General features: G+C 40.6%; 1 protein-coding gene across 15 annotated transcripts in view; it reads right to left on the bottom strand.

Moving 5' to 3' along the window:
- Positions 1-23534, bottom strand: part of adgrl3.1 (adhesion G protein-coupled receptor L3.1) — a 194045-nt gene that overhangs the window by 156622 nt on the left and 13889 nt on the right. For all 15 annotated transcript variants that reach the window (XM_054778917.1, XM_054778902.1, XM_054778901.1 and 12 more), the window contains exon 2: positions 9763-9843. The gene's annotated coding sequence lies outside the window, so the exon portion shown is untranslated. The remainder of the gene's footprint in view (positions 1-9762; positions 9844-23534) is intronic.

Here is a 23534-nt window from a genome sequence, read left to right as displayed (position 1 = left end):
AAAGCTACATGTCCAAGTCATAAAATGGGATATTGTAGCACGCACACAAGTCCCTGAGGACCAGGTAGCTTTTTATTTGACAGGAGCCAATCATGAGCTCTGAGGAAACTCACAACAAGCTCATCAATCAATAGGAAACTGCAGGAGGTCATTACTCTATGTAACAGTGTGACTCATGGTGTCATCTTAGAAAGAATGCTAAAATCACCACACAGCAACTTAGCACTCAAAAGGAAGATAAGAAATATACAAGACAAGTACCAATACAAGTTTAGAATAAAAAAACAACAAATATTTTAACTTCTTCCCATCATGCATTGCTTCCCATCAAAGCAATGCATTGGCCATAGCTGCTAGGGCACCGCGATGATTCATTCAGCTGCCCGTGTCCACCAGAGGGAGCTCCAGAGGGAGCCAATCCTGGCCAATCGTGGACACAGCTAAAAGCTAGTCAAAGATCCTCAATGTGACAGGAGCACACGGCTGTTTTCAAGATCCTACTGTACTACAAAAATGCTGGTCAAACATCCTCCATATGTCAGGACCATGCTCCCGATTTTAAGGACTTACTGCAAAACAAATAGCAAAAAAATCTATATGACAAGATATCTGTGCTATTTTTAAGAATAAACTGAAAAAACACGAGTCAAATATCCACTTATATGACAGCAGCGCATTGCTGTTTTTAAGGGCCTTCTACAAAAACGTTAGTCAAAGATCATCTATATAACATCACTGCACTGCTGTTATTGTTGACCTTCTGCAAATGCTAGTCGGAAGAGCTTCTGTATGACAAGAATGAGCTGCCGTTTTTTACAGACCTACTCCAACAACGTGAGTCAAAAAATAACCTTGGGAGCGCTGTAATGAGTACAGAATACATATTCATGTCTTCCTATTTGTAGACAGACGCACAGCCAGACAAAGATTGATCGACTGGCTTATATTTTTACTCTAACTCACTCCCAAGTTTCCACCTCCATCACAGTATCTGTCAGGTGTCATTTTTCAGCAACATCTGCTATGTGCATAGTGTTTCTGTGCATATTTCTCTGTGAGAATCCTGACTGTGCATGTGTGTGTCTGTGTACAAGATGGCTGATTCTAATTGCACTGGCCCATCTGCTAATTCTCGAGAACAGGCTTGCATCATACAGAAACAAACAATGCAGACAACACACACACACACTCACACACTCACACACCACAAGTTCTTGCCTCAAAGCCTTCAACTTAGACCCTGCACAATCTGTACCCCTTCCTCCAGCAGCTGGAGGGACGGCATTGACTGGCAGGCTTTGCAATATGGAGCCTATTGTTTTAGGACAAAGGCCTCTCTACTCAAGGCAAAGGTCACATTACTGAACAATAAGCTTGTATTATTAGGGGCTGCTGGCAGGGGAGCAAATGAGCATTTACGTGTGTGTGCGTGTGTGTGTGTCTGTGAGAGAGACAGATCCAATAAAATATGTGTAAGGACTGCGAGAGCTGGCCTTTTGAATTATAATAATGTCATGCCAATGCTAATATACATTCACTGGCCACTACATTAGGTTAATTAGAAATGGCTCTCAGCATGAAGCAGTTAACACCATTGTAAACCACAATAATAAACACATTGTTAAACTAATACATGTGAAAGTGTCAATCAAAGTGAGCCGTATTATCTTAGTAAAGGCTGACCTTTTAATGCCGCTCTTGTACTGGACCTCATTAGTAACTTACATTTCTTTTCCACAAGGTCACATTGTTATTCAGAAAAAAATCTGATAAGATGCAATCATTCCTTTCACCAAAGAAACTGATACCGTTTAAGTGGGCTCTCTCACTGGTAATGCGCCAAAAGACGTTTGCGTAATTGCGTACACAGAGCGGGAAACACCTGCCTGCCACACATCCCCACATGACGACTGATATGTCCCGCTTCCGGTTGTTCTTTCTTTGTCTCATTGTCTTTGTGAAATGAAACCTTGATATCGCTGAATTAGATTTCAAAAGAGCCATCCCGCCTCATGTGAGAGGTAGAAAGGGAAACACGAGGGGTGACACGCCGGACAGGAAGTGCATTGAAGGAAAACTGCACTTTTTGGGGAATTTTGCCATCCACAATCCTTATGTGAGGACATGCCTTTCCTTTTTCTGTGCATTCTAAAGAGAGGAAAAACAGTTAGCATGAGGGAGCTAACAATGTATGTTATGGGACACACCTATTTAGACTATAAAGCCCTCTAAAAAACCTCCAACAATGTTTTATCGTTGTATATACCTGCTGTGAGCATGCACAACAGGTACATTCATGATGATATGTGATACTTACAGTATTTTGCCGTATTTTGATCATTTTAAACATTACCGGACTTCTTTCCAGGGCGCATTGATTTCACATCGAGTGCTACTTCCGTCAACAACCGCAACGTGTCAAGCGCGTCTGTTTGTTCCTGCTATTCATGGCAGACTTTGTGAGATCCGTCGCCGACGACTACTTTAGCACGAATGAGGATCCAGAATCTTATCTTTTTGAACCTGAATATGCGGAGGATGAGCTATAGGTTTTAGAAGCTGAGCCCGCCTGAAGAGAGAGCGAAAATTCAAAGGTAGCAGATGGGGGGCAAGTCATTACACCGGCATGACAAGGTGGGGTAAATGTGGAGCTTGTCAAACCATGTCAACAGAAATGGACGGTGTTACCATCCATGGAAATGCTTCGTGTGTATGGCGAGGAGGACATTACCCCAAGAGATTGCATCACAATGAACGAAGAATCGTTAACTCTATAACAAACCCTGCAGTGATAGAAACATTTTTCCACCTACCCAAAATAAACTGGAAAAGACCAGACGGACGAATGTCCATCAAATAAGTCACCATGATATTGATTGTGATACATGCAGTACATAGCACATGATATCACAACACAGGCCATCTAGCCGTGTACAAACAAAACATGGGATGTGGGCCAATACTTTACAGATAATTTGGTTGTCTATTCGTAGTTGTTCATATACTTGTTCTTGTCTCCTAGTCAGTACAGATTGGTGTCCTATCGCATTGTTTTGAACAGCGCTCAGTAGTGGTGTGAGGTGCTGCATGACTACACCAGAAAAATAGTAGCTGCTACAATAACAATGTCGCTGTAGCTTGGTTTGTATACAAGTCAGTTATGTAAATAGAACACTTTTGGAGGGTTTTTTTTCAGGGTTTTTAGTCCAAATAGGTGCCAGTTTTTCTCTCTTCAGAACACGCAGAAAAGAGGAAGACGTGTGGTCATGTTTCACATCAGGATTGTGGATGACGGGCAAAATTCCAAAAAAGTGCAGTTTTCCTTTGAGGCAGGGGTGTCGAACTCAATCGCACACGAGGCCAAAACTCAAAGCCTACTTTAGGTTGTGAGCCGAGGTGGACAATACCCCCCACCCACACGGACATTTTTTTTACATTAGAGTGGGGTAAATGTGAATTTTTTGTGTCCATTCATTCCTGCTTGAAATTTGCACTTTCTGATAGTCCGCGGATATACGACTAATAATTCCCTTAACAATACTTTTTCAAGTTGAAATTTGATGACTTTTCCTAGATTGACCCCAACATTAGAAAAAGTGAATTGTTGCCTTTATTCACATTTCCATGTACGCTGTACAATAAAAGGTACAAAGATCGTCTTCGGGTCAAAATGACCCGACAGTCAAATTGAGTTGAAATCACAGTCAGTTAGTTACACACTGCAGAATATAAGAATGTTTTGGTTCTGTCTCAGATTAATCAGTAACAGACGTCAACAAGACAAGACAGGTGGACCTCTCGTGGACTGCACTGCCTTTGATCTGACCCAAATGTAACAATATTGCCCCTTTGTCTGTGGAGTCCCAGAGGCTATATACTGTAGGTGCTGCAGATGACAGTACCCCACATTATCTCTGTGCTGAAGCCATGAGTGCGTGTTATAACACTGAACAGGCTCTACAGCTGATTTTTTTCAGATGTCCAGCAAGAAAACTCAGAAAGTAGAGGATGTATCAGAAGAAGAAGAATACAACCCAGAGAATGATGAATCATCCTCAGAAGAAGAAGACATCCCTGAAGCTAAAAGACGACAAAATAACATGGTCCTTGGCAGCATATGGCAAACATGACAGGGTGGCAGAACAAAATGTCATCAGGATGACCCCAGGACACACAAGGTATGACGTTTCTCATGCCCATGACATTGTCTCTACATTCTACCTGTTAATCACACCAGCAATAGAAAAATAATCCCGGAGATGTCAAATCTGGAGGGTTTTCGCAAATACGGAGACAGCTGGACCTGCATGCCTACTTGGGGCCGCTAATCTTAGCAGGTGTATACAGGTCCTGAGGTGAAGCTGCAGCTAGTCTATGCGATGCAGAGAGTGGAAGGCCAATTTTCTGAGCCACAATGGCACTCAAACTCTTTCACACTTACTCAAGACTGCTACGATTTGATAACCGGGAGTCAAGACCGGCAAGACGTGTGACAGACAAACTTGCAGCAATAAGAGAGGTCTGGGACAAGTGGGTGGAGCGGCTGCCCTACCTCTACAACCCAGGGCCTGACGTAGCAGTGGATGAGCAACTGGTTCCATTTAGAGGTAATTTATTTTCATATTTGTAATAAAAGCTTTCTTTGACTTTGAATTTCTTTGACTGTTTTCTGTGACACTGATACTAATCACTGATGAAATAATGCAGTCTTCCTGCCACTTGAAGAGGGAAAACTCAACTATTCACACAATTTGTGGTGAATGACAAGTTGTTTCTTCAAACAAACGAAGGTTTGGTGTTTCAAATTCAATTAAGCTGCTAATATTGGGGTTTTAACGAAGATGGGTCATTTAGGCCCGGGGAACACGGTGTGTATAGAGAATATGAAGACAACAGGAGGGTTCAAATGATCTCTGTAAAGACAGGGTGCAATAGTCAAAGTGCTGCCGTTTTTAGTCATGCACAGTTAAATTATTTGGACTTTTGGTCTGAATCTGGCACCCTTATTAAGAGTGGTTCTGAATTTCGTGCAATACACAATATTGTTTCCACTTTTAAAATCAAAATGCCAGAGCAGTAGTTTATACCAGAGAAATCACTTACTAACTCAGATCGCTGTAAGCACTTTGTTTGATAAGGTCCATGAAGCAGGCCAGCTCAATTCTATTTTCCGAACAGTTCCGCGGGCCGGATGAAATTGCAGCGCGGGCCGGATTTGGCCTCCGGGCCTGAGTTTGATACTAGTGCTTTAAGGCATACACCAGGGGTGGGCAAACAAGCTGGCAACATGACTTGCAAGTAGTCAGAGTCAATCTGAGCAAACCTTTTTTAGTAGCTTTTCACATGCAGCCATCCAGACAACGACCTCACCCAGGGTGCCAAACAAACACAAGTCAACACATACAGTATGTGGCACACAACTGAAGCTACCCACTGCACTGTCTGGGAAGTAAAAAAGGAGGGATGTTCACATACTCTTCAATAGTCAATGTTTTATCGTTCCTAGTTCATATTGTACATCGCACATCCTTTATTCATATACATTCTGGGTGTTTTATTCAGTAAAAAAAACAAACAAAAAAACTGTAAAATGTGGTTTGATGTGGTCTGATGTTTAAAGCGCTTCTGAAAAAAAAGGACACAAGGACATGTATAGCAGATTGTATGACACTTTTACAGTTAAAATAAGATAAATAATTCCAGGACTGTCAGAATTATAAGAGTAAAATAGTGTGTGTGCGTGTGTGTGCGTGTGTGTGTGCTTGTGTGTGTGTCAAATATGTAGTCTGGCGCCCCCGGCCAATTTAGTTAACTCAATGCGGCTCACAAGTCAAAAAGTTTGCCCACCACTGGCAACACATTATTATTATCATTATACACTTATAGTTATTTCATTTGGTACACCCGCACCTGCATCTAATGAGAGCCGATACAAGAGCTATATCATAAATTATGTCTTCACAAAGGTAATAATATTTTAGTCTCAGAGGTCCCACAATAGCGTATTGGAAGCGTGTCTAGCCTTGATGCTGGAATTTAGACAGTTAAAAAGCTATGTTAGTAATGCCTAATGGGAACATGCCGTTTTGCATCTACAGGTATGTAGCTTTATTGCTAAATAGCTGTGTTGGTCCACACACGTGTGGCTACGAGAGGCGCTATTGTGCACTGAACCCACTTGAATGGGGCAAGACACAAACATTATTAACACGAGCATAGCGTCAGCATGTGACGTGCACTGCTAGCATGACAGTCACATTTTAATAGCAACAACACGCTAGGTTAGCCCACTCACCTATTAAAAGCAAAATGATCAAACTAACAGCTCCCACATCTGTTGCTGACTGGCAGTAAGCCGACAGGCTGTGTTTGAAGCTGTGTAGTGAAGCCTACACAGCTTCACAGGGCGGGCTCATCTATCTCGGGCTGGGTAGAGGTTGTGTCATGTCCGTGAGGAAACTAGCATGCATACAGTGCATGTATACTCAATCTGTATGTAGTACTCATGCATTGACATACATTAATGTATCATGACCAACCAACCTGTTTAGATCAACAAATCTCAAGAATGCAGGTGACCTTCACCAGCAAATAATTCAAAAGAAAATCACCTTTCTTTATACCCAAAATAGTACAGTATATAAAGAAAAAACATGTCAACAGGGATTTGAAGCCCGTCTGTCGAGATACTCATAGAGCTGCATCCTCCTCCGTCGTCAATAAATTGAATGTGCAGTTCATCGGGCCCGATTCCAGAAGACGGTATTTCTAATTAAAAAGGCCCTTGTAAATTTGACATTTTACAGGCCTCGCTCAGCTAGTAAATACACTGTAAATAAGTTGCACTGCGTGACTTCGTGGGCAGATGAAGGTCTGTGTTTGCGCTTTAACTCCCATTGATGCCTTTAAGCCACATCAGTGACATCAGTGACTGACTGGAATGAAACCAATATTGTTGTTTGTATGTTCTGTAACGTTGGTCCTGGACCTGACTTGACATGTTTACATGCTCCGTTACCCGCTTCCAGATCATATACAGAATAATGGAATACAGCCTTTACTCGATGAACGTGGTCATTTCAACATCTGCAAGCAGGCGCCTCAAACATCTGTGACCAATTACCAAATAGGTTGAGTTACTTCCAAGAGTTAAAAACTAATGAACATTTATTGCCTGGGTGTCTGAGCTCCACATGGTCTAGCTTCTGTGTGTCAGACATAGCTTTTATTCAAACTGACCTGTATTCTTATTTTACAATAAAATAACTTGAGTTGATTCACCTAAATGAGGCCTAACCCGCTATCATTTCCAGTAGAGTGGGGTGGGAGGGAGAATGGAAAATCCGCTTATTTAGACTCTTCTATTGGATGTAACTCTGGAACAACCTCTGCACATTGCACGCTATTTTGTGTGCTCTCCCATCACACTGTCACATCTGATTGCATTACCAGTCTAAGAGGACACATTTGTCGTGCCAATTAGGGCATTTTCTGGCACAGATGGAACCCAGAAATCCCCAGAGAGAACAATGGGTCAAATTTAGGTCCTTAAAAAAAAAATCATCATCATGCATACAGTGGGTTTTGCAAAAAATAAGTACACCAGGTGCGTGGGTATATATTCGTGACTATGCCTCGGGCCTACGCTGTACATGGGAGAGCACTGTGACTTATCATCTCGGCTGAGTTTAAAATGATGGTAGGTGCTGCACTGCTTTCACAATTTTTTAAGGAATTTACCCAATGTAATGCCGTGTAATTGGTAGGGCTGTCAAGAATAATGCTTTAACAGCCGGCACTAATTTATTTAATTGATTATGTCCACATTTTTGGTGTAATTAACGCATGCACAAGTCACACCGGAGGCACGGTGTCGTGTCCCCACAGAGTCTCATGCTCTTTCATAACTATTTTGACCGGAACACATCAACAGCAGTGCAATTCCAGCAGCGTCTAGTTACAGTATCTCCATCTCACAAACACGTCGTTTCGAACTATCGTAAGGTACATTAATTGACACTCGGAAATCCGAATATCACAGCAACACCTTTATGATGCGTGTATGTCTAAAGAAACAGAAAGTCAAAGAAAAACAGGAAGTGAATATTCTTATCAGCATTTAAATGTGCTCGCCGCTACTCGGAAATCCCAGAAAATACACTCTTTGAACGCAACCCCCCCCCCCCATTGCTCATAATAAAAGTGTGAATTAAAGTGTGATTCAACTGGCCTGCTACTACTAATGAGACTAGTGTTAGGTAAATAGATTTTCAGATCTTTTAGCTTGATTTCAATTTCCAGTTGAGCTGTTAATACATACAAATACTGTATACCGTATTTTCCAGACTGTAAGTTGCACTTTTTTGCACGGTTTGGCTAGTCCTGCAACTTGTCCTCCGGAGCGACTTATATATGTTTTTTTTCACAGTGACAGGGCTTATGTGCCAGTATCTGCTACTCCTATCACTCCTGTACCACTGAACATTTACAATGTAAACATCAACTTATAAAGACAACTGAGGGGCTATCCACACTGAAACAAGTATTTTCTCATACATTTCAGAGTATTCTCTCATCCACACGGGAACGGCGTTCTGTGTGAGCTGAAATGTTATTTTTTGAAAACGGCTTCCAGAGTGGGAAAACCTGAAAATCATCGTTACCGTGTATACAGGCAATACAAGTACAATGACATCACTGACCCACCACCGCCTAGTCGCCGTCAGAGCTTTGAAGACAAGCCAACATAATATCTGAATATTTCGACGGACATGACTCACCTCAGTCAACATTCTCCTGATATTTTGTTGTCTTATACTCCATAATGACCCGCAGTAGTATTTCCACTTCGTAAGCGAAAGACAACAGACTTATGCGCTATCTATTCTTTCTTCTTCTATGGTATGGAGTGTCACGTGGTTCCGTCTGCATGCCAGTTCACAGCTTATAAAGACAACTGAGAAAGACGGAACACAAATGCCCCCAAAAAGAAAATAATAATCTGCAGATTACAAGCTGTACTGAAATGAGCAGCCAAAAACAGTAATCGAGCAACAGAAAGAAAGTTTCTGCTGCATTTTTCATTGTGTTCGCTGTGCATTTTTGGCTCGTTCGACTCCGGAGCAACTTATAGTCCGGAAAATATGGTATATAATCGTGCCCTGTCATGTATCTTTATGTTAATAAAATAAAGTAAAAATTGCCGTATTTCAGCCATTTTTGCAAATGATTAATCCTGATCGATTAATTTGAAAACTGTGATTATTCCAATTAAAAATGTTAATCATTTGACTGCCTAAATGTACGTGTTATACAGTAGTTGAACTCACCTGAAGAAGTTTGACAAAAATGTTGTCACTGATCACCATTATGTTTTAGCATTATAACTCCTCCTCCAGGTCAGTGGTGTGTGTGAGTGACAGGAAGAAAAACTACGACTTTTGCATGTATGAATCACTATACCATGAATACAAGACAACCTGTCTTTTTCTTAGCAGGGAAAAAAACACTGTCTTATATTAGGGCCAATACAGTAACGTACTTTGCAGGACTTAAAAAATACTTTAAAAAATTCTCTGAAATACAGAACACAGTCTTTGTAACAAAATATAACCTTTTCATAGCAGCATTTCTGGCAAATTCCTCGTGTATGTTGTGGTAGGGACCTGCCCATTTTTTTAGAGAGCATCTGAAAATCATTTTGCTGCAAAATAAAGCTGCATGCTGTCCAAATCTTTAGAGAACGCACAGTCCCGTTCTTACCTGTTACAGCACGCTTTGCTTTGTCAAAGTGGAATGAAACCCCAGGGAATCACATCTCACTGGCAGCTGGACATCCAAGTCCTGAAGACAGAGCAAGAAAAAGAAGATAAAGCAAAGAGATAGTGGGAGGTTGTTGGAGCTCACTGAACTTAAGCTCAAGCCATTTTTCACACCAGTGACAGAAAGCCATAATGTGAAGTGAATATGGGGTGCACTGTGAGAATAATGGCACCCTCCAGATTGTTTGAATACCCATAACCCACTCACAGACAAGAACCATGAGGCCATTTTGGCTCCTGATTGCTTGTTTTAGTGTTTGCAGGGATGTGTGTGCATGTACTTGTACGCCTGTGTGTTCTCTGCCATGTAATGACTCCTTAAGTGGCAGGGTATCAAAGTCCATAATGACATAATGGTCTATCACCACGCTGAGTCTTTATCTCATGCCAGGACAACTGGTTTAAACGGGCGCCATTTCACTGACAAACGCCAGATTCCACTTTTCAGCTTGTGAAATTGTCAGCTGTATTCCTGCTGTACAGTGTAGCATTTATTTACTTAGTCCATTTTATCTTTTCTATTTATGCCTTGTACTCTTCCATATTGCTCTGTTGTCCATCACTATGTGCATCTTTTATTTGTTTCTAAATGACAGCGCCACCAGTTGCCACCAGTTGCCCAGCTGTAGCTGTCTTGCGCTAAAGCTATGTAAACTCACCTCGCCAAGGTCAACCCAAAAGTGAATGTGTCTTAATGGGAATGACACAGTGTGCACTCACATTGGCAGCTGTATAGCGTTGTCTATGCAAAGACATTTTTCTGAAAAATGTCTTTAGCCTTGGACTCACATGCTTAACAACCTTTGCCGACGTTCTATTTCAGATTTTGACAAATGCACAGAAGAAGTCTAGGAATTGCAACTCCTTCAGAAATTCAGAGAAATGCTGTTGCCGAGCAGGAACGAAGGAAAGAAATGAATTGGGGACTATAATGCAGGTTGATGCACCGCAGCATAGCATAGCAAACCTCAGATACCAGTCCTCCTAGGGCTGTGAACCGTATAAGGACGACTTCTGAACAATCTGACTGGGCACTTTGCAAGTACTTTAAGGTGGTGCCATGACATCATCGTATTTATGTCTATTATCTAACCTTTGACACTCTTGCAGAAAAACGGCAATTAGTCTTGAGTGCACCCATCCTATTATCTAGAGACGCTCAATCGTGGCTTTCTCACTGATATCCCATATACCAATATTGTGCAGCACTTCATTTCCGATATCAATATCAACCGATACCGATATAGGCAGAAGCTCTTCCCTCAAACTAAGGTCAGGTCACATCTCGTGGAATGAATGAACATATGCTTTTTTCACTGTGATTCCACCTGGATGCATTTGACAAATAAACACTTTATACAGAGAAAAACTGCAATACGCAATGTAAGTATGTATTATGCATTATTTATTTCACGCATTATTATGTATTTATTTTGAACATTTTGTTTTCAAAACATCAGGACCAATCAACTCAAATAACATGCTCTCCTACTCTCAACAAGTAAGACATGTTAGTTTTAATAAATTCACAAATAAATACAAAAAATAACACTGGCAACGATAGAATTTTGAAAGCTGCACATTTCTATGTGGCACAAACATCCGTATATGAACAAAGTGCAAAGTATGAAACTCTAGACAAGGGGTGTCCAATGTCCACATCCAAGCTTATTCTCTTTACACATGAGTACCTTCAGCTCCATCTTCCCCATTTTTGCATTTTTGCTAAACCTACCATGGATTATTGATACGCTCTCGCCTTTTAGCGTTTTTTTCATTATTATTAAAATACAGCCGCCGCTATAAACGTCTTCCACCAACCAAAGAGGAAGAAAAAAAAGCGGAAGAAGAAGAAACAAACAATGCCAGGTTATGGCGGACTTGAGAGGTTAAGTTAAACTGAAAGCTGCGCCAGCATAGGCGAAATCAAAAGTGTGGACTCACATTGGCTTTTATGAAGTGGATGAGACAACCTTGCACTTTGCACGATGGAGTATCTCACGAAAATACGACCCACGGGGAGCACGACAAAGCCATCTTGTTCGCCACCACACTCACGGAGAAAACTGCGCCTTGTAAGAGAAATGTTCATTTTTTTTATTCAAATACTAAATGTTGTGTTATTCAATGAAGAGACGTGTGCTGCTCAACCGAGTCATTATTTTTCCCGTGATTACGTCACTTCTACTATACTACACTAAATATTTACATTTTTTCATGCTTCTACGTAATAGTCGTAGTAATAATAATTCGATCTACATGACAGACATGGGATGTTACGTTTTCTGAATGGGTTTAAGGTAGTGTCAGACACCTAAAATAAAATCCTGTTTACAGTTATGTTGCATTAAAACTTGTCTCTTTGTTTTGACACCAGTGAACGCTGCAAAATATCCATTCATTTTCGATACCACTCATTCTCATTTGGGTCGCATAAAGTACATAAAGTCGTTCGTTATACAGTTCTGTACTTTTACTGATAATGAAAACATGATTTAAAAAAAAAAGATACATTTTATGGTCATGGTTATGGTTTAATTCATCTTGAACATGCACACAAATTACAGTGGAGCTCATCACATAACACAATTCACAGTTCTGCATGTGCAAGAAGGAGTCGGAAGAAGCAAAGCTTATTTAATCCTACCCCTCATCAGTTGCAATACATTTCTTCAATGTACAACCGACTTTATCATGGTAAAACATTGATAATAGCTGATGAAATAACTGACAGAGACCCAGTTTGATGGTGAGTCAGTACAGATAATGTACCCACCTTGGCATACCTTACGATTTTTCTGTTGGACAACTTAGACAGACTTCTAGTGTTTTGAAGACAAGCCAAAAGTGAGATCAAGATTGTGAAGTGACACTTTGAAAAAGTAAGTTAGCATGAATGTGACTTGTAGCTCGCCCGTCAGGGGACAAAAACGACATAAGCTAGCTGCCGCCGAGAGCTATGGCCGAGAGGCGGTGAGAGGCGAATTGTGTAAACAAAGACGCCACGAAGTCGAATGAGATTGAGACGCCAGCCATCACGCACGCTGCCTTCGCCTGTCAATTCTCCCGCTGATAAGGTACAAAGTGAACAGCAACACAAGACGCGTACTTTTACCTGGTCAGACGTGCGCAAGCAAGTCTAAGTGCGCAAGTGCCAACAAGGCAGACAGGCGATACAGTCTATCCATTCGCACAAAATATTACTTAACATTGTTTTCAAGTTTAAAAAAAATCATTTTTAACGTGCGGGGGCTTTTATTTTGTAGTGGCGCGCTGCCACGATCAATTACATGGAGCGGATGATGTTTTTACCGCTAAAATCCAACTGTGCTGTGAGAAACAGTGCCATACAGTATATCGCACAATCCATATTTTGCCTAAAAAGACAAATATTTTCAACACACAATAGAACTTTGGTGAATGCTTGTCTCTCAGTATTCACACGCTGTATTGCACATGTGCATATCCGCACAGTGTCAGTGCCACGACCTCCATGGAGCTTTCCAGCAGGGCTATGCGGTAATTGGGTCTATTAGGCAGTACAAGAGGCCATGAGCAATACCTTTATGGTTGGGTGGCCAGAGACTGCAACAAAGGATGCTTTGGCTGTGTACTGTGTTTGTGCACATGCATGTAGCATGAGTATGCATGTGAATGTGCTTATGTATGCCCCATGAGTGTATGCATGCACTCCAACAAAGGAGAAAGTGCCACAAGCAACAGATCAGCAAAGGAACTAGGTAAGGCGTGAAGCACACACACACACACACACAAACCCCTCCCCTCACTGCCCGTGCAGCACCTTAATTCGTGTCTGGCCTCTCTCAGAACATAGAATACATTATTCACACTGAGCTGGTCAACAATGGCGGGATCAATGAAAGACGAATGGAGGAACAGAGGTGGAAAGAAACTGATCTAAATGCGTAGGTGTGAAAGGAGCAGGTTGGTACAAGTTACAGAATGAGATTTTTTATTAGGATTTGTTTGCGTGAAGGAATGAAAAAGCGAAAAGAGTAGATTAAAGCTGCGGCCACTGCAAATGTTCATGCATACATTAGTTGTGCACTATTGCTTGGTTCACTCCCTGAAGACAAAAACAGAATTTGTACACTTTCTGCAGACAGAAGGCATAGGTCAGCAGCGGTCTTGTGTTCCCTCATGTTATAGTCCCATACGCCACCAATGTTTAAAGCCAATGCACTGTAAGTATGTCCTCTATGTGGCCATCACATGGCAGATGGGCTTGCACTCTGTCTATTTGTTCTATTGCCCGCCTGCACTCAATATACCAACTTTAAAAACAATTTATTTTTCCATAACCACCACCTTGCCCTAACCTTAACCTGAATGCACAGTTACTGTAGAAAAAATATATGTCTCCACTGACTTTCCAGAGTTTCTCAATAATAAATCTAAAGGTCAGTTTTCTTTAATCAAACCAATGTGAGGATGATACATCGTCTCAATTTTCCCATTTGTCCCATTTGCCTTCCCAAAGGTCAAAGTCTTGCAGCCCAGAAATGGTAAACAACAAATCATAGGGTTGAACATTTTCTTCGATTACTGGCCGGTCGTCTAGTTGGAAAAGAAAGACAACAGAGTGCCGAAAAATAGAAATAACTCCATCTTAAACAGGCTACACCACCTCTTAGAAGCAGCCAACTTTTTTTTAGTCAACAGAGACCCAAATAAATTGTGACAAGGGGGTAAATTCTTAAGCATTTGGACCAACAAGGTTTTTTGAGCACATTCAATGAAAAACAGACTGTCAACGCATTTGTGGTGCCCCCTATGGGTTGTGCGCAAAATGTTTTGTAAGACATGCTAGCATACGTGTAATACAGATATCCTCTAGGTTTTTATAATAATTAGATGTTCAATGATTTATGGACAATTAGTTGCTAAGATCTGCCAACGGCCCTGCAAATATGTTTTGCTTGATGGTGGCCAAGTTTTTCAACCAATCTTGTTTAAAATGAGCTGCGTGAGAAATCTGCCAATCTTTTGCTTCTTCCTACCTCTTTTTGGACATGTGGAACTGTGAATTGTAAGGTGATGTATTCCAGAAGAATTAAAACCATTACTAATCTGACTTAGGCGTCAGATTTTGAGTTTTAATAAATGCACAATGGGTTTTTTTGGGGGGGGTTTGCTGAATTTTATTTATACAATGTGGCGTAAGCCAATAAAATAAGCCACAAGCCGAAAATGACCCCTCCACCGCACTTTGGACACCCATGCTTTTATAGCTCTTTATCAGGGTTGGGGCTGTGTGACGTGATGTCATCTTTGTGAGCAACCACAACTCTTGTTGACTATTTAGCTTGTTAGCATCCTTCATCATGAGTCAACAATGATGATTAAAGAGAGGAGGGAGTGTTATTTCAGCTGGAATTAATCGATGCTTTGCAACAGTCATTTTCATTGCAAAATCGGAGAAGGCTTTTGCAAATGTGAGCTGAACTTCCTCTGAACGAGTCAAATACCCCCAGGAAATAATGTGCTACAAGCTGACCAATCACAGCCATAATCATCTTTGAGGATAAATTGTTTTGGAGGTGCACATCACGCTACGCAAGAGGATTTGCAGGGGGAAGGGCGAGCCGGAGTAACGTAAGCTGGTGCCTCAACACAGGAGCATAAGAAACATTTCACACTGGCTATTTTACTCTGACTGCCTTCATGTTTTCACAGAACTGGAGAAAAAGGCGTTTCGTTTTGCTGCTCCCTTTTCATGGGACACTCTGCAAAATGAATTAAAATTGGTGGACCTGATCCCGCTTGATAATTTAGTTTAAATTTTTGAAACTAAGGAACTCGAAAGCATTGGGCGCTGTCACTTTTTTAAAATCAGATGTTAAAACTCTTTTAACGTATCCCCGATAATTTTACTTTTGTATTACTGTTTTTTACTTGTTTTTTTTTGTTTTATTTTTTTCTTAACCCCTGTCCTGTCCAACCTTTAAAGCGGGTAGAATTGTAGATCTAAATGCCCTCAAGTGCTGAACAGATTTACTCTGCCAGGGAGAAGTGTGATATACACTTCCCCTGTTATACAGGATTTATTTGACTTAGATGCTTGTTATTAAGCAAATTTGGAGCGACCGGACCGGAGCAGGAGGGGACAGAGAAGAAGAGAAAAGAAAAGGGGGGGGAATAAGAGGGGGACAAAAAAAGAGACAAGGACAACAGCAGTTGTGACAACAATAACAGAACAACAGAAACATACAGAACTACATCAACAAATAAATGTCTGTGACGACTATAAAGACCCTGACGGAAAGGACAAAATGATACCAACAACCACAATGACAATGCTGCATTGAAACAGTCACACATAATAGTAGTCATGAAATGATGAACTATGATTGTGATCACAATGACAATACTGCATTGAAACAGTCACATATAATTGTAGTAATGAAATGATTATCTATTATAGTGAACAGAATGACAATAACTGTAATGCATATCATTGTAAAAAAAACATTTTTTTACTTGCATTATTTGTATTTGTAATTTTGCTGCCTCTTGGCCAGGTCACATTTGGAAAAGAGATTCTATATCTCAATAAACTTCACCTGGTTAAATAAAGGTTTAATAAATACAATTTCAGAGACTGAACTCGAAACTGAAACCGGCGAAATGCAACAAAATGCGTACCTGTAGTGCAACAAAGCATCTTCTGAGGTATATTCAAGGGTCAAAATGCATGCCAAGTATGACAAATACATACATGTTGACATCAACAAGTCTTATTTTTTTATGTCTTATTAATAGTAGTGGTTAACTTTCCCACTTGTAGGAGAGTTTAAAATGTTAAAATGTTACTTAAAACTCTGCCTCTCTAGAAAATTTACAAACAATCTATGGAAAACAATTTATGGGGATGACAGTACATCTATGGGGAAACTTTTTTTTCCATCGCATTGCTGTCTCAGTGTGCTCTTTTTACATGACTCTTACTAGTAAACCAATCTCCTTCTCTATTACTGGAGCTAGTGGTTGTATTGATGTCCTGCATGTCACCCCCATTACTCACAAGCTGGCTGTGTGTAATTAGGATGATGCTACAGCATGCTTTCATGACGCTGTTTTATGCACAACACCCTTTGTAATTATGCCTTACACAACAGATTGCGCCACAAGACACCAGAAATGGCGTGGATGCCGATTAGCAGATTTATGCGGCACGTTCCTTTATAGGGTGCGGTCCCGGTTCATTGTGAAGCCACAACTTCTACCCCTAGACTTGGAAAGATTAAATATGCACTAAGGGTAAGCAAAATGGACGAATTGTGTGTGTGTATATATGGCCTAGCCAAGCGTAAAATTAAAGACTCTTGTCCCTCTGTTCCACATAAATCTGTGAAAGAGACAAAGAGCGAAGTAGACAGTGATTAAACAAAATTTGTCCAGCAATTGTGAGTCAGTGAACTGTAATCAACAGCACTCAGCACCAGTACAATGAGACTTTTCAATAAACGCCCACACACAATCAAATCAATCCCACTCTGGCAATAAACCACATAGACAACAGTATTGAGACACACCTCTAAAATCAATTAATGAATCAGTTCGGGGTCAGGATAGACCTAAACCCTAATTCTTTATCTTACAAGGACATTTTGGAATAATCTATGCTTCCAACTGTGTGGGAATCGTTTGTCAAACCGGATGCTCACTCGACACAGTCAGATGCCACAAAGTGCCATCTGACCAGAGAATTACATTTGGGCCTCTTTGGGGAGTTGGTCTGTTACAGCACGATTAAGGCCCAGTGAACAAAGAAAGCTCCATTAAGGCATGCTTGGATGAGTTTGGCGAAAATTTATCTCAGAATGTTATAAACGTATCTTTCCATGCCAGTACGGTGTTACAGTATATGCTGTACAGAGTAGTTGTGCTCAACAACCCATAGCTGACATCATGTTGCTGTTCTTTAGTCCAATGATTCTCAACTGGTTTGGCTACGGGACCCACCATCACCATTCTAGCTGAGCAGACAGTTAGCCGGTGCTCAATCAAGACTATTTGAGTTCCCTTTCAAAGCCTTTACATTGAAGCACTGTCAAACTGAACATACAACCACACACAGCATGATTGTTTTCATGTCAGTGTGAACAGTACAGTTCCATTTTTTTCAAATGCGACTCAGGCCTCGTTCGTATGTGGGTATAAATCCGATATGTTTTCCAAATACCGCAGACTGAACAGTCGAGTGGCATATATACGACCTATCTGTAGACTCCTACGCGGAATTATTTGGTTAAAAAAATATTGACTCACGTTGCACAAAACAAAATCCTCAAAATTAGCACAAACGCGTCAAGGAGAGCACACACGCAGTAATCGTTACTTCCATAAACACACGGAAATGCGTGTGACATTATACTGTTTGCGCATGCACATCACTTCCCGGACGCTTTGCACTCATATTTACAAGTCACATTTTTTTATACATACTAAATATATATACAGTATATGTATATACATAAAAAATGGGATTTTAACAAGAAATCCAAATTGGCAATCATACTCTGCAGTGTGAGTGTAGCCCTAGGTGCACATTCCACTTAAGCTGCTGATATGCAATAGCCATAAAATACAAACACTTTCTAAAGCTCAACAAGAGGCAGTACTGACACATTCAACATACAGGCTAACAACTGTTGTTGGTCTTCTTGTAAGGCAGCAGGGTTCAACTAGCACTACTGAGCACTGTCGCCACCTATAGGAGTATTCATACATGACACCCTGTTGCATAAAAAAATCCCCTTCAGAATAAAAACGCGAGATTACGACCACCGGTTGAGAATCACTGCTTTAGACTACAAACTAGTTGAGAATGAAGCAACAGTGCCTCTGCTGGTTGCAGCCAAGGTGTGCACTCCATTTTCACGCCGTTGCTATAACAAGCAACCAACAGCTAACAATATATTTAATGGATTATTATACCAATCCCGATCTGGGATGTACTATAGCTGAAGGCCCTCTATCAAGTTCAATATTTATGACCTTCGATAGCAGTGGTGAACTCAAATGTAATGTAATTTAATAATGCTGATATATTAAAGTCTTCTCTCTACAGAAACTATTGTGGCAACAGTATGTATTCATTTTCCTTGTCTTTCACTATATTTGCAACTTTCTTTTCCATCACATTGTTGATCAGTTTGTTAAACTGGATGCTCACTAGACATGCTGTAGTTGGGAACCAATGACCTCTGTACCAGGAGTTACATTTGGGGGCTATTTCAAGAGTTAGTCTAGCATGACTATGACCCCAGGCTTGAATAAGGTTCTGTGTTATTTTTAATGTGATGTGACAATCTGAGTGTCCTTCAGTTTCCATGCCAATGTTTTATTAAGCAGAATAATGCCGCACGAATGCCACAGTGCGGTGTAGCGCAACGGCGCCACGTGGCCAAGTAGTAAGAAAGAATCCATTTTGTAAATACTTAACAATATTTTAAACCTTGTTTGGGAAATCAGACCCTTTCTCAGGTCCAATGTATGTGGCCTTCAACATCACAAATGTCCTTTTGGATGAATACACACAAATTCCAGAATCTTCCCAGAAGATTGGAAGCTGCTACCAATACATGCAATCCACATTGTATTTTAACTTTCCATACCCAAAGGTTGGTTTTAAAATACTAAATGTAATTTGTCAAAGGCTAGCTTCATTTGCTCTACAAGAAAGGTCCTGGTCCACTTCCCTCTTGATACATGCGATAGATGCCGTGCCATCTATCATGCATATGCACACTGAGCAACGAGCCAGTCAGGAGGCTCACAGTGCAAGCACACTCCTGGATAAACACGCATGCAATTTCTCACATGGTTAGAAAACACATGGTCCTTGCGAGGTAGTGCCGCAGGCCCGCAGGCCACAGTGGTGCTCATCCGTCTTGGTGTGACACTATCAGGCTCCTTTTACGAAAAAGAAGATACGTCCGAGACAACGTGACGGGCGCTGGTACATCCCATGTAGAGGGCCGTGCTCTGATTTTTATCTCAAATGACTTGTACTGTCCTCAACGGACGACCGACCACTGTGCTTATTTTAAAGTAACCTGGCAGATTTAAACACAGATCTCTGCACACAGTTATTCACCAGTTAGTCAAGGGAGATTTAACCTTAGGCCCAACAAAGTGCTATGGTTACACTCCAAATAAAGCACAGTTGCCCGAAGGGGCCAAAACAACACAAATGATCATCAAACCATTGATCACTGGTCTGATATTACATTTTGCTCCATCAAGCATGACCGCCCGCTCCTCCTCATTCTCATCCACCTCAACCAATTACACCACGCCATCCTCTAAGCTCGAGATCAATACTCCCTGGCACATATTCGTTCTCAAAAAGGCTGGGAATGAAAACACCACCCCGTCGATTTCTATCACCATCTCAGCGGTGCCACCATCCACCAAAAATGACTTTTTTTTGTTTTCTTTCAAATTTATCTTCAAATGACATCAACATATGTTTGACATATCAGCTTGTTTTACACTGAAAAGAACCAGATGGACAGAGAGAGGAAGATGTATGTAATGCAGTTAAAATAAAAGCCCAGTAAGCAGGAAATTTAAGAGGAGCCTGGGGATGATGGTATTACATCAGACGCTGATTGTGGACTATTTGCTGAAGAAGGAAAAAGATGTGGAAAATATCCGAGGATGCAGTTGGATGGACACTCAAAAGGCAAGAAAATGCATGGAAAAGGAGGAAGTCGAAGCACTGCAACGGTTTCTAATAGCAATGAATTGATCGTTAAAAATTCAGTTTGTGTGGAACTGAATAGGGTCTTGAAGAAAATGAGGCCAAATTGGATGCACGACTTGGCTGCCACCAGCAGAGGCGCTGCTGATTCAATCTTAATAACTTTGTTCAGGTTCCCCACTGTCCTTCCTATTTTTTATAAGGTGGACAGTTCTTTATCCAATTTTGGTTGTGTCAGGTATCTCCTCAGATGTTTTTTCATGCTTGATGCATGCCAATAATTTGACCCTTTTAAAACGAACAAAATCTTTTCCGCAACCACAGACATTGCTGTTTAACAATGAGAAGCTCATCACTGCATTAGTTAGGATTAAAAACTTGTTGCCAGCTGAAGCATAATCAGAGTAATTATCCAATGGGAGGCTCTTACCTATTTGCTTAGTTAAATACAGGCGGTGACCTTTTTTGTCCAGACGGTGTATGATTGTCTGAAAAAGTCTGAAAAAGACAAGGGATCTTCAATTCGGGATTGAGAGATTTATAGATGCAAAGCAACAGATGGTGCCAAACGACTTCTCCCTAAGCTTGGTTGCTGGGGTATGCTGGAGCAGAGGCGGGGTACACCCGAGACTGGTTGCCAGTCAATCACGACAAAGGACAATTTAGAGTCACCAATGAACCTAACATACATGTTTGTGGACATGTGGGAGGAAACCGGAGTAACCATAAAAAAGCCCAAGCACGCACGGGGAGAACACGGCAGAAGAAAACTCCACACAGAGATGGCGAACGAAGATTGGAACCCAGATCTTCTAAATCTCTTGACTGTGTGGGCAACATGCTAACCATTAGGCCACCGTATATGCATGTATATAAACAAAATTAGTTTATGTCTTTATGCTTCACTGATAATGCTTCTTTTTTTGTCAAGCATTGAGATTTTTCACCATGCTTGCATTGAGACATAAAAGTGAAACATACAGTATATAAACATTAAAAACGTATTATACATATAGGAAGTGGGGGTGGTATATCATAAAATAACCTCTACAATATTTTGGTTTTGTAAACATCAAGCTTTAAAACCCCTCAGTATTAAATAAAAATATACCTTATAAAGGTTTTGTAATATTGCACTTATTATTCAGTAGTTATATATGTATATTATATATATTAAGTAAAAACTGAATTCATCTGTAACTTACTAATACTTACTATACTATACCTGTACTTTATATTTGTTTTTTATTTTTAATTGACTTAATTTGGGTTTTTTTTTTAATTGACGCTATCTAAAATTCATTTCTTCTTCTTCATGCGTTCCCATTTACAGGCTTTCATTTGATGAGCGCCACCTCGGGGAACAGTGGAGTATTGACCCATCAAATAATCTATCTGGTGGTACAATTACTCAATATTTTTGATTTTTTATCAATAATCAGTATTGTGTAAACCGTTCCAACACAATGCAAACTGTGCAAAAATGTCATCATTCAACATCGATTGTCTGAAGTCTAACAACATAAGTTTACATGCAGCAGGAGCGCAGCTAAACAATGCAGCATTTTCCGACTGTTGTTTCCTCCATTGATAGGAGACGCCGTTTTATAACATGGCACCAAGAGATTTATGCCCCCAGCCCTGCCGTGACCTCATTGTTCATTTCCCCATAATTCAAATCCGCTCTGCTGTGTTGCATCACATTGTGGATGACTCATTTCCAAGCTAAACAAGGGAGGGCTCCTAAGCATGCGATAGGCAATCGGAATTCCCCCCATCAATACTGTGGCCAAGGACTAGACAAGACATGCATGGGTGCAAAACACACACACACACACACACACATTCAGTTTAAATTAACTGAACTGGGAAGCGGGGAGGAGAGGGTAAGTGCTATTGTAAATGATTTCCTGCAGAGACCAAAATAATCAGGTGAGCTTCTTACAATCACTCTGGCCTTGTACACTCATTCTGCATTCAGCTCTCACGCAGCACCATGTATGTACTGCACGTGTGTGTGACTGCGCATCACTCTACTATACTGTATGAACAGCTTCAAGCCATGTCTACGTCGTGTTTAGAGTGACAGCAATTATCTGCCACATTGATGTGTATTTAGAGGAACAGTGGGAGGAAAGGCATCCATGTGTGTGTGTAATTCTATTGAGCGGGAAAAAAAGGAAGAGCAAGGTGAAGGGCAGGCACAAGTATGGACGAAAGATATTTTGACTGAAAAAATGCCCAATGCAGACAGGAAGCGACGTTGGGGGTTCAAAGTTGAGTTTCAGTTCTTTCAGTAAAGGCCGCAAAAGTAGGATTGGATGCATTATTGTGCCTGTTGTTGTGAGATAACTTGTGTGTCTCACTGAATATTCCACCTCGTGACCAGTGTAGAATACCACATAGCATCACATCTTTGAATGCATCTTTTAAATGTTTTAGTTCATTTAGTCATTTTTATGCTTGAAAGTGCTTAATTTTGGCAAAAAAAAGTAACATTTGCTTTTATATGTTTTTTTTATACTAATAATAGGCCATAGTCAACCACGAAAAATGACTTATTTACATATTTCTGAAATGGCAAAATTGGAAGCGCGAAGTGGCGACGGACTGTGTAGCTTTTTTCACTGTATGGAGCACCATTACTATATGTTTGCTCACCTATAAACAGGAATCAATGTTGTCACTGTAAAAGTTAGATATTAAATCAATTCAGGGCTCGGTAAGGAACTAATAGAATAGCAGATAAACTGATTCAAAGGAAACTACAGAACTGAACACACACATACACACACATTTATATATACAGTATATCTAGTATACCATAACTGAGGGGCTTCAGGACTTTTAAAAAATATATAAAAAAATAATCAATTCATATTATACTCTATATTGTTGTACTGCATTACCATATACTGTAGAATATTAATACTTCCAGTTTTGCACACTCAGCTGCTTAAATATGTCTGATCCTACTGTTC

This window comes from Dunckerocampus dactyliophorus, chromosome 6 (genome assembly GCF_027744805.1).
Source record: "Dunckerocampus dactyliophorus isolate RoL2022-P2 chromosome 6, RoL_Ddac_1.1, whole genome shotgun sequence".
Lineage (NCBI taxonomy): Eukaryota > Metazoa > Chordata > Actinopteri > Syngnathiformes > Syngnathidae > Dunckerocampus > Dunckerocampus dactyliophorus.
This window is presented reverse-complemented; position numbering and strand designations above follow the sequence as displayed.